General features: G+C 38.4%; 1 long non-coding RNA gene across 1 annotated transcript; it reads left to right on the top strand.

Annotated features, from left to right (window-relative positions):
• The first annotated feature begins 449 nt into the window (after positions 1–449).
• On the top strand, positions 450–7,407 carry LOC308633095. Its single transcript, XR_014018698.1, has 3 exons — positions 450–515; positions 4,421–4,565; positions 7,304–7,407. It is a non-coding gene; the product is annotated as an uncharacterized lncRNA (long non-coding RNA).
• Positions 7,408–13,149: the final 5,742 nt, after the last annotated feature.

The following is a 13,149-nucleotide window of genomic DNA, read 5'->3' as shown; positions in this document are numbered from 1 at the left end:
TTGTTTAAATATTGTTTTTTGATTAACAATTCTTCAGATTATATTAATTTTATGGTATGAAATTAAATGCTAGCAGCTCAAAATTATGTAATTATTCATTGACCCTCCGTACACAGAATTCAGCATTTTAGGGTGATACATGGTAATGTTTTATATATATATATATATATATATATATATATATATATATATATATATATGTAATACTATAATACTAACTGGGCCACTAGTTATTATAAGATGGTTAAAGAAAAAAGTCCCCCTGATCATCTCAGCCAATCTGAATGGTAGATGGAGTGAATTCAGAATTACATTCAAGTACAGGTGCCCTTACCAGACTTAGTACAGAATTATTTTGTACTTTTAAGACTTTATATGCTATTTAAGCAAAGTAAACAACATATAGATTTTTCAGTGATCCATGAAAATATCCACCTTAACAGGTAAATATTGGGAAGATGGACTCACCCATTGAAAAGTGGAACCTAATAATTGGCAACTTGGCTTTAAAGCAGGTAAGTGGCGCACAGTTGTTTATAGATCTTGTGTTTACTGGTCTTGGGGTCACCTCTGGAAGGGAGTCAACTGTAGTGCTGGGAAGTCTATCATTTTTTACTTTTTTCAAGGTACTAAATCACTTAGTACCTTGAAATCATTTAGTACCTTGAAAAAATAATGGAATTAGTGGATACCTCTGACCTCCAGGAGTCATTTTTTTCTCTAGAAACTAATCAGATGCTTACAAATATTAAAGATAGATATATAAATATTTTCTTTCATAACTATGTGATAAAGCCAGAATTTGTGTTGATATCTTACAAATAAATATTGAACATTTCATTTTTTAGGTGCTATTTTTCTTCTTTAATTGTTTTTACCCCTGAGACAGACTCACTGTGTTTCTCAGGCTGGTATCAAACTCCTAGGCTCAAGTGATCTTCCTGCATCAGCCTCTCCAGTAGGCAGGACTACTGGCATGCACCACCATGCTCAGCCTACTTTAATTTTTCAAAGTATTTGTTTAATGAAACTGAGTTCTGTATATTATGATCAGCCATTTGTCTTGACTTTTCCTCAATTTGATGTTACCAGTGTTGATATAAATGAATGCGTTCAATTGCCAATGATATAAACACTAAACTGGGTTCTATAAAATCTATGGCTTTCAGATCTCAGGTGAGTACCTCTACTGCCTCTCCCCCATCCCTCCCATCTCTGAGGCAGAAAACTGCAGCTACCTGTGGTAATTCTCTAGCTAGGGTTAGCTGAGGGGATGCACAGGAACTTTAATGAGGTGGTGGAGAATTTGGTTGTAGGAATATGGTTTTATGTAGTGTATTTTAAAGACAAAGGAGTTTTTGGATTGTGGTTATTTTTTAAAAATACCTGTGTAATTGCAGGGTTGGAGATAAAATCTGGGATCTTAACCTCAGCTCTAACATTAACCAGCTGTATAACCTTTGTAACTTAGCCCTTCTGGGCTTCCCGTTTGTCTTTCAAATCACAATATTATATTAGAGAAGGCTAAAATCCTTTTCAACTTGAACTTGTTATCTGTGCAGGGGTGATAATAAAAATATTTAATACCATATTCAAATATCCAAAATATTAATGTATTTGAAAATATATTTGATTTTCTTCTTTAAATACCCTAAACTCATATGAAATAATGAGTTGTAGTATGAATTATATATCAAATCATTTTAGTATAATGGCCATTTCAGCATTATTTATTTGTTTTATTTATTTCAGTACTGGGGATGAAATCCAGGGCCTCGAACACGCTAGGCAAGTGCCCTATCACTTAGCTAAATCCCCAGCCGTTTTTCCATTTTGAGACAAGATTTTATTAAATTTCCCAAAGTGGTCTCATAGTCGTGATCATACGGGGGCTGCAGAGCTGCCCATGGCAGCGGGTGCCATCTCAGCTTTAATTTTCATTCTGTTCGTAATGTGCACCTTTCCCTTGTCATCCTCGCTCCCTGCAACCTCTGGTCAGGATGGGTGCTGGCAATGGCTGGGGATTTGCTGATCCTAGTTGCCAGAACCCAAAGCCCGTGTCTGCTTCACTCCATCATCCATGTATGAACAGAGAACCCCGAGCATGCCCACCAGGACAGCATTGGGGCCAGCTGAGGAGGCACCAGTTGCTTGGGACTCAGTTCCAGTGGACAAAGGTCAAGACGACAGGCTGCTGAGTGTGGTGGCACACACCTGTAGTTACAGCAATGCTGGAGGCTGAGCCAGGAGGATCCCAAGTTCAAGGCTAGCCTCACTCAGCAACTTAGTAAGACTCTATCTCAAAAAAAAAGACTGGGAATGTGGTTAAGGTGGTAAAGCATCCTTGGGTTCAACTCCCTAATACCTCCCACCAAAAAGACATGTGGGTGGGCTTGGGGAAAAGGCTTCACCTGCAAAAGCCTGTGAAGGAGAAGCTGAGCGAGGAGAGGGGTGCAGGGTGGCTGGCCTGTGCTCCCCTTCCTGGAGGTGGGCTGTGGAGGGCAGAGCGGGGAAGAGTAGAGACAGGAGGCCCAGGCGCACTTAGGAGGGAGTGTGCTTCTCTGCTATTAAATTGGGTCCCAGCAGATTACCTGCTACAGGTTTCTTCACCACTGTACAGAACAGCTGCGTGGACTGTGCATAAGTTACAGGGCCCCCGGTGCCATCTGAGGAACCACCACCTCGCTAGGAGGGATGTAGCCTGCACCAAGGTCTATTCAGGCCTGTGGCCCCTGTTTAGCCTCCATGCCCCGAGATCCTTCTAAACCCAGCTACCACTTGAACCCAGGCTTTGCTTTTTCTTGGGCACATCAATCATTTTCCAATTAGTTGTTGTTTTGCAGATGTACAGAATAGGACTTCTCAGCTCAGCTATGTGCCTCCAGTTCCTCAGAAATAGATCTACGGATGCATGTACGTGCCTAGACTCACATACCATGATGTCTGCACCAGGCTCCCTTGCCATGCATACCAGGTCATGCCAGGAAGGACTTGGAATCACAGTGGTGGAATTTACATTAGTACTTAGTTCTACTGCGCGAAGTGTGTGTTATTTACCAACCAGCATGAACATGCTGACATGTCTAACGACTGTGCAGCCACAGTGGCTCTCATACCTGGAGGTCAGCTCTGAGGTGTGGGTGATGTCAACAGAAACTGTAATCAAAGCTTGTGGGGCTGGACGGCAGGATATCTAGGCTCTTTAGTCCTGGCCTTTCTGTTCATTTTCTGTACAATGGCGTCATCCTGCAGCAGGGATCGATCACTTAGAGCCCTTGACCCCATTTCATGGATTGGCTTTAGAGAACACCCAGAAATTCCACTCCAGATGTTGAGTGTTCTGTGTTTCTTAGGGGAAAGGTCTCTGTTCTACAGAATTTTTACCAGATTGTCAGAGGGGCCACGACACACACATAGTTAAGAACCACTGGGAAAAGTGATTCCCATGGGCTTTGCTATAGCTTTGTCATCCTGGTAGCCTGAGTCAGCTGTCTGAATGCCTTTTCTTAGTGGAAGTTATTTTGAGTGTTGCTTTGTGTCTGCACTACAGGAAACTATTTATTTATGTAACTTGAATCTCAAAGTTTGATATTATCATTGTCATTTATAGAGTAGGGAACTCAAACTTTTTTGGGGGCGGGGATCAGGGATTGAACCCAGGGGTGCTTAACCACTGAGCCACATCCTCGGCCCGTTTTTTTAAATTTAATTTTGAAGACTGGGCCTCACTAAGTTGCTTAGGGCCTCCCTAAGTTACTGAGGCTGGCTTTGAACCTGCAATCCTCCTTCAGGCTCCTGAGCAGCTGAGATTACAGGCATGCACCATCATGTGCAGCTGGAACTGAAGCTTTTATGGTACTAATCATAAGTGTGATTATTTGTGAGGGTATTTTTTAATGTCTGTTTCCCACTGAGACAGGGAGTCCATTTTGACCATGGTCCTATCTCAGTATCAAGCACAGTGCATTGTGCTTGGTAGAATCTGAATAAATACCAGTTGAGTTAATGGCCTTAGATAACTTGCCCTGAGGTTAAGTGGTAGAGAAGGATTCAGGCTCCTATCATTTGATTTCAATCTCCCCAGCGCTGCCTGGTGAGCCTGCTTTCCACCTTGGGTGGGGCCCTCTTTAACCTAAAACTAGAATTTTCTTAGATGATCTGTGGATCAATTCTTTGGGGTACTATTAAAAACAGATTCCTGCACCCCATTCCATTTCTGCTGCCACCAGATCAGGGCAGTTTGAGAGCCCACTCTCAGGGAATATAAAACTCATCTATAGTAGCTTCTTTAAAAGGCAGTATGATTTAGTTACCAGGGGCAGTATGTCTTCAGGCTTCTTGTATGTAATGTTTACATAGGAAAGATTCTGAGTATTTTTTAAATTACTAATTCAGTTGGATTTTGTAACAAATTTTTTAGGTTCAGGCAACAGTCGTGGGTTTTTTAGCAGCGGTGGCGGCGATCATCTTGGGCTGGATTCCAGAGGGAAAGTATTACCTGGATCATTCCATCCTCCTGTGCTCCAGCAGCGTGGCCACCGCCTTCATCGCGTCTCTTCTACAGGGTGAGCGGATTTGCAAATGTCTATAATCTTTTGCTCTTAAATGATTTATTTCTCAAGATGATGACTCTCTCTCTTCAAATGATATTTATGATGAAAACAACAGAAAAAAAGTTATCACAAGCCTCAATCATATCTTATTTCAGCTATATTTCCGTTTCATTATTTATGAACCTTACTGCAGAGCAGGCTGTTTGAGGCTGTGTCCTGGCCTTTGATGCCCTGGTATAATTCCCAAATAAGATCAGGAGAATAGCCTGAGCATTCATTTGTTTTGTAAATGAAGTTGAGAAACTTCCTGGAAGTAATGCAGGGGATTTACTGGCTAGTCTCTTGAGTAACAAGTGTTCCAGGAATTCTGAGTTTCAAAAGCAGTCCCTCTGTTAAAAAAAAAATTTAAGTTTCATATTAAGAAAAAAAAATTCCTGTCTGTGGTAGTACAAAAATAACCTTATTCTGAAGACAGCATATTATTGGCTACAGATGGCTAAAGAACTAGTTTAAAAAAACTAACTACATTAGAACTTCTCAGTTGGATTTTTTATTAATGTGAACTTTCCACTGGATAACCAGCTTCTTATGGAATAGTAATCAGGGATATAATTTTCTTATTTCTATATGGAATTACTAGAAACGATTGAGATGAAGCTATTGGGAAATTAAATTTCTGGCAAAAAGAAAAAAAGGTTGCGGTGTTAGCACTCTCTTTAGGCTCCTTAACTTTTGTTTTCTTTCTGATTTTGTGTCATTTAGAGAGGTTTGAAATTTTTCAGTCCAGCAAGTGTTTGAAATGCCTAGGATTTTCAAAACCATCAAAAATTCAAATTTTAAAACAACTGTACATTTGGTTAAAGCTTCTTACCTTGAACACTGTATCTTCTAGTTTTACTTGACCTTTTTGACCATCTTAATATATGCAGATACCATTAACCACATTTTGTGCATGAGAAAATTGACTCAGGCAGGTAGGGCAACTTGTCCAATTATATCCACTTGTTAGTGGCAGAATCAGAATTAAAACCAAATTTTCCTGGTTTTTAGCTCTTTGCACTGAGCCATGATGCACAAAAAATGCTTACTTTCAGCTGAAAAGATAAAAGTAGCACTGTCAGAGGAGAGCTTCCCTTGTGCTGATTGTGGAAAAAAGATTTCTATGTAATCATATCTTGTTGGATTATTATTTTTTTGTAGCACTGGGGATTGAACCCAGGGCCTCACACATGCTAGGTAAGTGCTCTCTGGCTGAGCTACATCCCCAACCCTTTTAAAAAAAGTTTATTTTGAAACAAGGTCCAGCTAAGCTGCCCAGGCTGGCCTCAAACTTGCCAATCCTCCTGCCTCAGCCTCCTGAGTAATTGAGGTTACTGGTCTGTGTCACCACACCTCATTATATTTTGTAGGATTATCATATAACATATTCTAAAAGCACTTCCGATATTGCTTTCTTCCCCCTTTATAGTGATATTGTAAAAAGGGTAAGGTCCAGTGATTGAAAAAGTTTCCAGAATATAATTTACAATGCATTGTTTGATTTAAGACAAAAATTCTGCTCTTTAGAGTACTGACTTTATATATGGTACACTAAAAACCACTGGCCTAGAATCATAAGCTATGTGACTTCAGGCACGTATTTAAACCTGTTCTTGGGGACCTCAGTTTTATCTATAATGAGTATTCTGGAATAAAAATATTTGCAGTCTTTTTATTCTAAAAGTGCAGTGAAATTGTTTATTTATTTTTTATTTATTTTTGGTGTTTGTGCACCCCTGAGTTCAATCCTTATCATTAAGCAACAGCCTGGCCCTTTTTATTATTTTGAGACAGGGCCTCACTAAATTGCCAAGGCTGGCCTTGAACTTGTGATCCTCTTGCCTTAGCCTCCCAGTCTATGGGATTATGGGTGTGTGACTCTACACCCAGCTTCTGGTTTTTTTTCTCCCCAAAGCCATATTTAGATTTCAAGTTGAAAATCTATGTGCTGTGGTTAGCACATAGACATTTAAAATTTTCTTTGTACTTCATCCTCTTAACAAATGTGTTGCTATGAGAAAATCTGTACAACTGGGTATAGACATAAATGTTATCATTTTACTCTTATGTATCTGATTCAAGAAAAGAAGAATTCAAAAGTGCAAGTGCAAAGTCACATTTTCATCCTCTGTTATCCTGTTGGAGAATTATAAACAAACTTTGGGTTTAAAAAATATCTTTTCCAAAGACTTTCTTGTGTTCTGGACTCTGGTGTTCAAGTTTAATTACTTCCTGCTTCTTAATACTTCAACACTAAAGAACATAATGAAGCAAGCATTTCTAGCTACCATATGTGAACAAATCTGTTGGGTCTTCTTCCCAGTTGCCTTGCGTATGACTCACCTTTCTCTGGCGTTTTCATACATTATTTGAGGGTTAAATTTAAAAATCTTAGGTCTATTTGTGTGTATCAAATCCTAAGACACACACATTACTAAATTCAAAATTTTAGCTTTAACATAATTTTATGGTCACTTTTGGGTCTTTTAAGTACAACATTGAACTTCTCAGATCTGTGAGCTCCGCTTGGATTTTGTTAAAAGGCATTTTGCCATGACATTGGGATAAAATGTTTTAATTGCTTAATCAGCTTATCCAAGCAGTCTCTCTGGAACTGAGATATTGGTTGTCTGTCCTGTATGTTTCAGTATTTGAGGGATCTATTTTCTTTAAATCATAACATTGAAAGTGATGAACATTCTTTCCTCTAGGAATAATAATGGTTGGAGTTATCGTTGGTTCAAAGAAGACTGGTATAAATCCTGATAATGTCGCTACACCCATTGCTGCCAGTTTTGGGGACCTTATAACTCTGGCCATATTCGCTTGGATAAGCCAGGGTTTGTACTCCTGCCTTGGTAAGTTGATTTGACACTAAATATGTTATTGAGAGTCTTTTAAAATAAATATTGTTGTAGCAATATTGTGACTCCATGGTGACCTTCATCTGTATTTAGAAGTAATCAGAATAACAGTTGTAATTTCTTGTACACCTACTATGTGCTGTGGCTCTCACATTTTTTTCTTTTCTTATAGATAAGAAAGATAAGGGTTCTCTCTAAATTGAATGAGAAAATTGAGGGTCATAGAAGTTATATATGCTACCCATGTTTTCACAACTCCAGGGAGAAAGGCTGAACACAGGTCTGTCCCAGTCCGTGGTTTCTGCCCTTTCCTCTAAATGCGTAACCAGCTAGGAGTCAACCTTCAGAGTTCTGTGTACCGAGCTACCATCAAAGAATATAAGGTCATGGTGGGACTCAGAATTTACCAACAGGATGTTTTTTCCCATCAGAAACTCACACCTTAAGTTAAAGACTCACAGTGGTTAACTCAAAGGAAAAAAAAAACATGAAAATTAGCCCAAATGCTGCATGAAGCTGGAGTCCTCCTGTATGTGTAGTTCCTGTTGAATAGTGATGGAGAATTCAGTCTAGGGAATTATTTTAATGCAGATTTGTATTCTGAGACTGTTGTCAATGGTATTGGATATGATTTGTGAGCACTGGTTAGATACTAAATATTAATCATGCTTTCATTTTTTAAATGCCAAATTAAAAACAGAAAAAGAGAACAAAACCCCACAGTAATACAAGAAAAAATAGTTTACTAGTCAAACAAAAAGCAAATACACACTCTCACATATTTAAATGGTCCTATATGGATTTATGATGTGCTTTAAAATAAATCTAAAGTATACTTAGTTTTAAGAAGAGTCTTCGATATATGTTCTTGAATTTAAAAAAGGGCTTTGCCCTACCAAATGTGATAATTTTCTACAAGTTATGTTATCAAAGATACTAAATAACTTAAATAACTTAAGGCAATTTTATACACTCAGTGAAGCTTTCCTGAGTGTATAAAATTGCCTTAAGTTATTTAATAAGTGGCATAAAAACAATAGTCATTAGGACTTGATTTATATGTTCAGGGACATTTTTTATAATTTAGAAGATAAAGATTTATCCACTTGAGGTAAAGTTTAAGACATAAATGACGAGTGACCTAAACATGGGATCTTGTGGGGCTAGTCTGGCTTTTTATTGTTGTAGAGCAAACAGGGGACGATATATGTGCAAGTGTATTCTGGGTGAGGCTCAGTTCCCTTTTCTTCCACTCAGAAGCAGAAAGTGAGAGTTATGTTATCAAAGAGATCATCTTTTGAAGTTTATATTGTTGGTGGTCGACTGCTCATGCCTCTCTCCTCCTCTAGATGATTGTACAGTTTAGAAATAGACGCTGCAGTCCGGCTTGAAGCATCAGCTCCTGGCTGGAGAGCGTGTTCTCCGGAAAGCCTGCGGCCACTCCCAGGAGGACAGCCACACATGAGTGACGCCCCTGGTGCCCCTTGCCTGTCTGTCCCTCTGAGATGGGGACGATGAGAGGAAGAGCAGTAGAGAGGTGCAGAGCATGTCTTCCCAGTGTCGAGGGTGGAAGTTCTGGGTCTTAGTGGTTCCCAGGAAGGAAGGTGCACTGCTGCAGGCTTGGAGGTGTCACTGGGACACATTTCCCAGCTGCTGGCTAAACACCAGGGTTTCTCATCAGTAGAAGGTGCAGTGATGAGAAGGTGAAAAGGAGAGTGCCATTGACGAATATTGATACAGGAAACATGGCGACACAGAGGAGGTGCTGTGAGGTTCCAGAAGATAGACCAGCTGCCGAGCAAAATAACGTGCATTGACTTCTTAATTTTTAATTTTTTATTTTTGGGTACTGGGCATTGAACTTGGGGGCACTTGACCACTGAGCCACATCCCCAGCCCTAGTTTGTATTTTATTTAGATACAAGGTGTCACTGAGTTGCTTAGTGCCTCACTTTTGCTGAGGCTGGCTTTGAACTCTCAATCCTCCTGCCTCAGCCTCCCAAACTGCTGGGATTATAGGCATGTGCCACCTCACCTGGTTTAATTTTTATTTTTAAAAGGTATCCAAGTGATAAACTCCTTACAGAAGGCTTAAGTTTAATGTATTATTATCTAAAGCTTTTGCCATTTTGGGTGTTATACAGTGTTGCATTAATAGTTTTAACTGGATCAAGGAATAAAAAAGTAAAATGGAATGTTACCATAATTTTGAAAAATAGTCTTATTAACTATTGCTTAGGATTTTCTAGGCCTTTTCTTCTGACAGTTGACTCAAAATAATTCAAGTTGAATTAGGTCTTATACATTCATCTGCATTATTGATTTCCCCCAAAGAGATTTTTAAAAAATGGGCTTCAGATTGATTCTGTAGTTAATTTAATGGTTAAAGGTTTTCCTGAACTATTATTGATTCTATCTACATTGTGAGCACTAGGGGGCCTCATAAGATCAGCAGTTGGAGGTCCTGTTTTTTTTTTCTTTTCTTTTTTTTTATTCAGAATACAAAGTTTAGGAAGAGACATGTTTAAATTCTAAGATCCTGTTCATCTTGCTGAAAAGTCTAGCTCTTAGGAACAGTTTTAATTCATGATCCATAATGAAAACACAAGATTTAAGAGATAAAAAGAAGATTTCTTTTTAGCTACAGGCTTTGGTTTTAGAAGCTGTATATAATACAGAATGGGACATTAAGAAAAGTGTCATGGGGTCAATTTACCAAGAATAATTTTGAATTTATATGCATCTAATATTGGAGCACCTAAAACACAAAGCAATTATTAGTAGGTCTGAAGGGAGAAGTAGATAGCCATACAATAATCATAGAGGACTTTAATATCCCACTTTCAACAATGGGTAGATCATGCATACAAAACACTAACAGGGGAACGTTGAATTTGGACTACAGTTTAGTTCAGCAGCATCTAACAGACATGTACAAAATGTTCTATTCAAAAGTAGCATGACACACATTCTTTTTTTAAAAAAGGGGGGGGGGGAATCTTCTTTGTAGATGGACACAACACAATGCCTTTATTTTTTTTTATGTGTTGCTGAGAATCGAACCTGGGTCCCGGGCATGCTAGGTGAGCGCTCTACCACTGAGCCACAATCCCAGCCCATGACACACATTCTTAAGTGTATATGGAATGTTCTCTAGGATAGATAATATATTAGGTCACGAAACAAAACAAATTTAGGAAGACAAATTACATCAAGTGACTTAATGGCATGAAATGAGAAATCAACAACAGGAGGAAAATTGGAAACTTCATAAATGTGTGTAAGTTAAATAACCAGTGGGTCAAAGAATAAATCAAAAGGGAAATTTAAAAAGACCTTGAGACAAATGAAAATGGAAATGCAATGTACCAAAACCTCTGAAATGCAGCAAAAGTAATTCTAAGAGGAAAGTTTATATTATATATCAAAAAACTAGAAAATAACAGCTAAACCCAAGAAAATAATAAAGGTGAGAGCAGAAATGAATAAAATAGGCAATTTAAGAGCTATAGAATAAATTGACAAACTGATAAGTTTTTTTAAATAAAATTGATAGAGACTTAGCTAGATTAAGCAAAGGGAACTCATATAAAATCTGAAATAAAAGTGGAGACATTATAATGGATACCTCAGAAATAAAAGGAATCACAAGGGACTATTATGAACAAGTATGCTCACAGATTAGATAGCTTAGAGGAAATGGATAAGTTCCTAGAAACATACCAACGTTGAATCAGGAAGAAATAGAAGACCAGAACAGACCAATAACAAATAGACTGCAGCAGTAATTAAATGCCTCCTCCAAAAGAAAAACCCAGGACCAGATGGCTTCATAGCTGAATTCTACAAAGTATTAACAGAATCAATACCAGATTTCTTAATATTCCCCAAAAAAGACCATGTGGGAGGAGGAACTAGAGGGATTTTTTCCAAACTCGTGTTATGAGGCCAGTGTTACCCTAATACCGAAACCAGACACAAGAACGCTGTTGGCCAGTGGCTCTGATGATGAGCACACCTGCAGAAATCCTCAATAAAATTCTAGCAAACAGGATCCAAACATGTATCAAAGATTGTGTGTCATGACCGAGTGGGATTTACTCCTGGGATGCAGGGTTGGTTTAACAGATGCACATCGGTCAGCATGATATACTGGATAACAGAAGGAAAGGTAAAAACTACCGACCACCTTGATAGATGCTGGAAAAGTTATTGACAAAGTTTGACATCTTTTCTTTTTTGTTTTTGCGGTACTGGGGACTGAACCAAGAGCCTTGTACATGTGAGGCAAGCACTCTACCAACTGAGCTATATCCCCAGCCCTCTATATCTTTTCTTGATAAGACGTTCAACAATTTAGGTGTAGAAGACAATTTCTTCAATGAAGGCCGTTTTTAAAAGTCCATAGCTAACATCATAATCAGTGGAGGAAAACAAAGTTTTTTCTTCAAGATCTGGTACATGGCAAGATTGCCCTGTTGCTTCTGTTCAGCATAGTACTGGAGGTAGTAGGGATGTCATTTCTTTTTCTTATCTGATTGCTTTTGCTATTATTTCCCATACTATGTTAAAATGTTCATACTAAGGGATAGGAAGAAGGGGAATTGGGGATAGAAATCAAACTCCTCACATGTATGATTTTGTCAAAATGAACCCAACTACAATGTATGATGAATAACATATGCTATATATAATGTTATCAGAATATATATAAATGTAAAATAATTTATACTACCTCAAGCAATATGCAAGTTCAGTGTAATCCCTCTCAAAATTCTAATGCCATTCTTCACAGAAATAGAAAAGGCATCCTATAATTTATATGATTCCACAAAAGACTGAGTAGCCAGTGAAATCTTGAGAAAAAATTGGAGGGTATCACACTTCCTGGTTTCAGTTATATCATAAGCCATAGCAATCAAAATGCTATAAAATAGACACATAGACCAATAGACCAGAATAGAGAGCCAAGAAGTAAACCCAGTGCACGCTGTCAGCAAGGACACTTAGAAGACGCATGTGGGAATAAGAGTCTGTTCAACAAAAGATACCAGGACAACTGGATATCCACACGCAGAAAAACCTGAACTCTCTGCCATGCATAAAAATCAACAAAGAATGGGTTAAAGACTCGAATGCAAGAACTGAAACATAAATCTCCTAGAAGGAAAACATAGAGGGAAAGCTCCTTGACATTGGCTTTATTTTTTTAAATTTTATTTTTTTATTATTGGTTGTTCAAAATATTACAAAGCTCTTGACATATCATATCTCATACATTTGATTCAAGTGGGTTATGAACTCCCATTTTTTTCCCTGTATACAGATTGCAGAATCACATCGGTTACAAATCCACGTTTTTACATACTGCCATACTAGTGTCTGTTGTATTTTGCTGCCTTTCCTATCCTCTACTATCCTCCCCTCCCCTCCCCTCCCCTCCCCTCCCCTCCCCTTCCCTCCCCTTCCCTCCCATCTTCTCTCTCTACCCCATCTACTATAATTCATTTCTCTTCTGGAAGGAGACCCTCATTGTTATACAAAATTACATATACGAGGAAGTGAAGGGAAAGGGAAAACAAAACAAAACAAGGGACATTGGCTTTAGCAATGACTTTTTGAACATTGTGACAAAACCAAAAGCGGACAAGTAGGACCATCAGCCTAATTGTTTCTGCACAACAAAGAACAAT

This window comes from Spermophilus citellus, assembly GCF_964194105.1.
Source record: "Spermophilus citellus genome assembly, chromosome: 14".
NCBI lineage: Eukaryota > Metazoa > Chordata > Mammalia > Rodentia > Sciuridae > Spermophilus > Spermophilus citellus.
The sequence above is the reverse complement of the archived record's forward strand: the minus strand, read 5'-3'. Positions and strand labels throughout refer to the sequence as shown.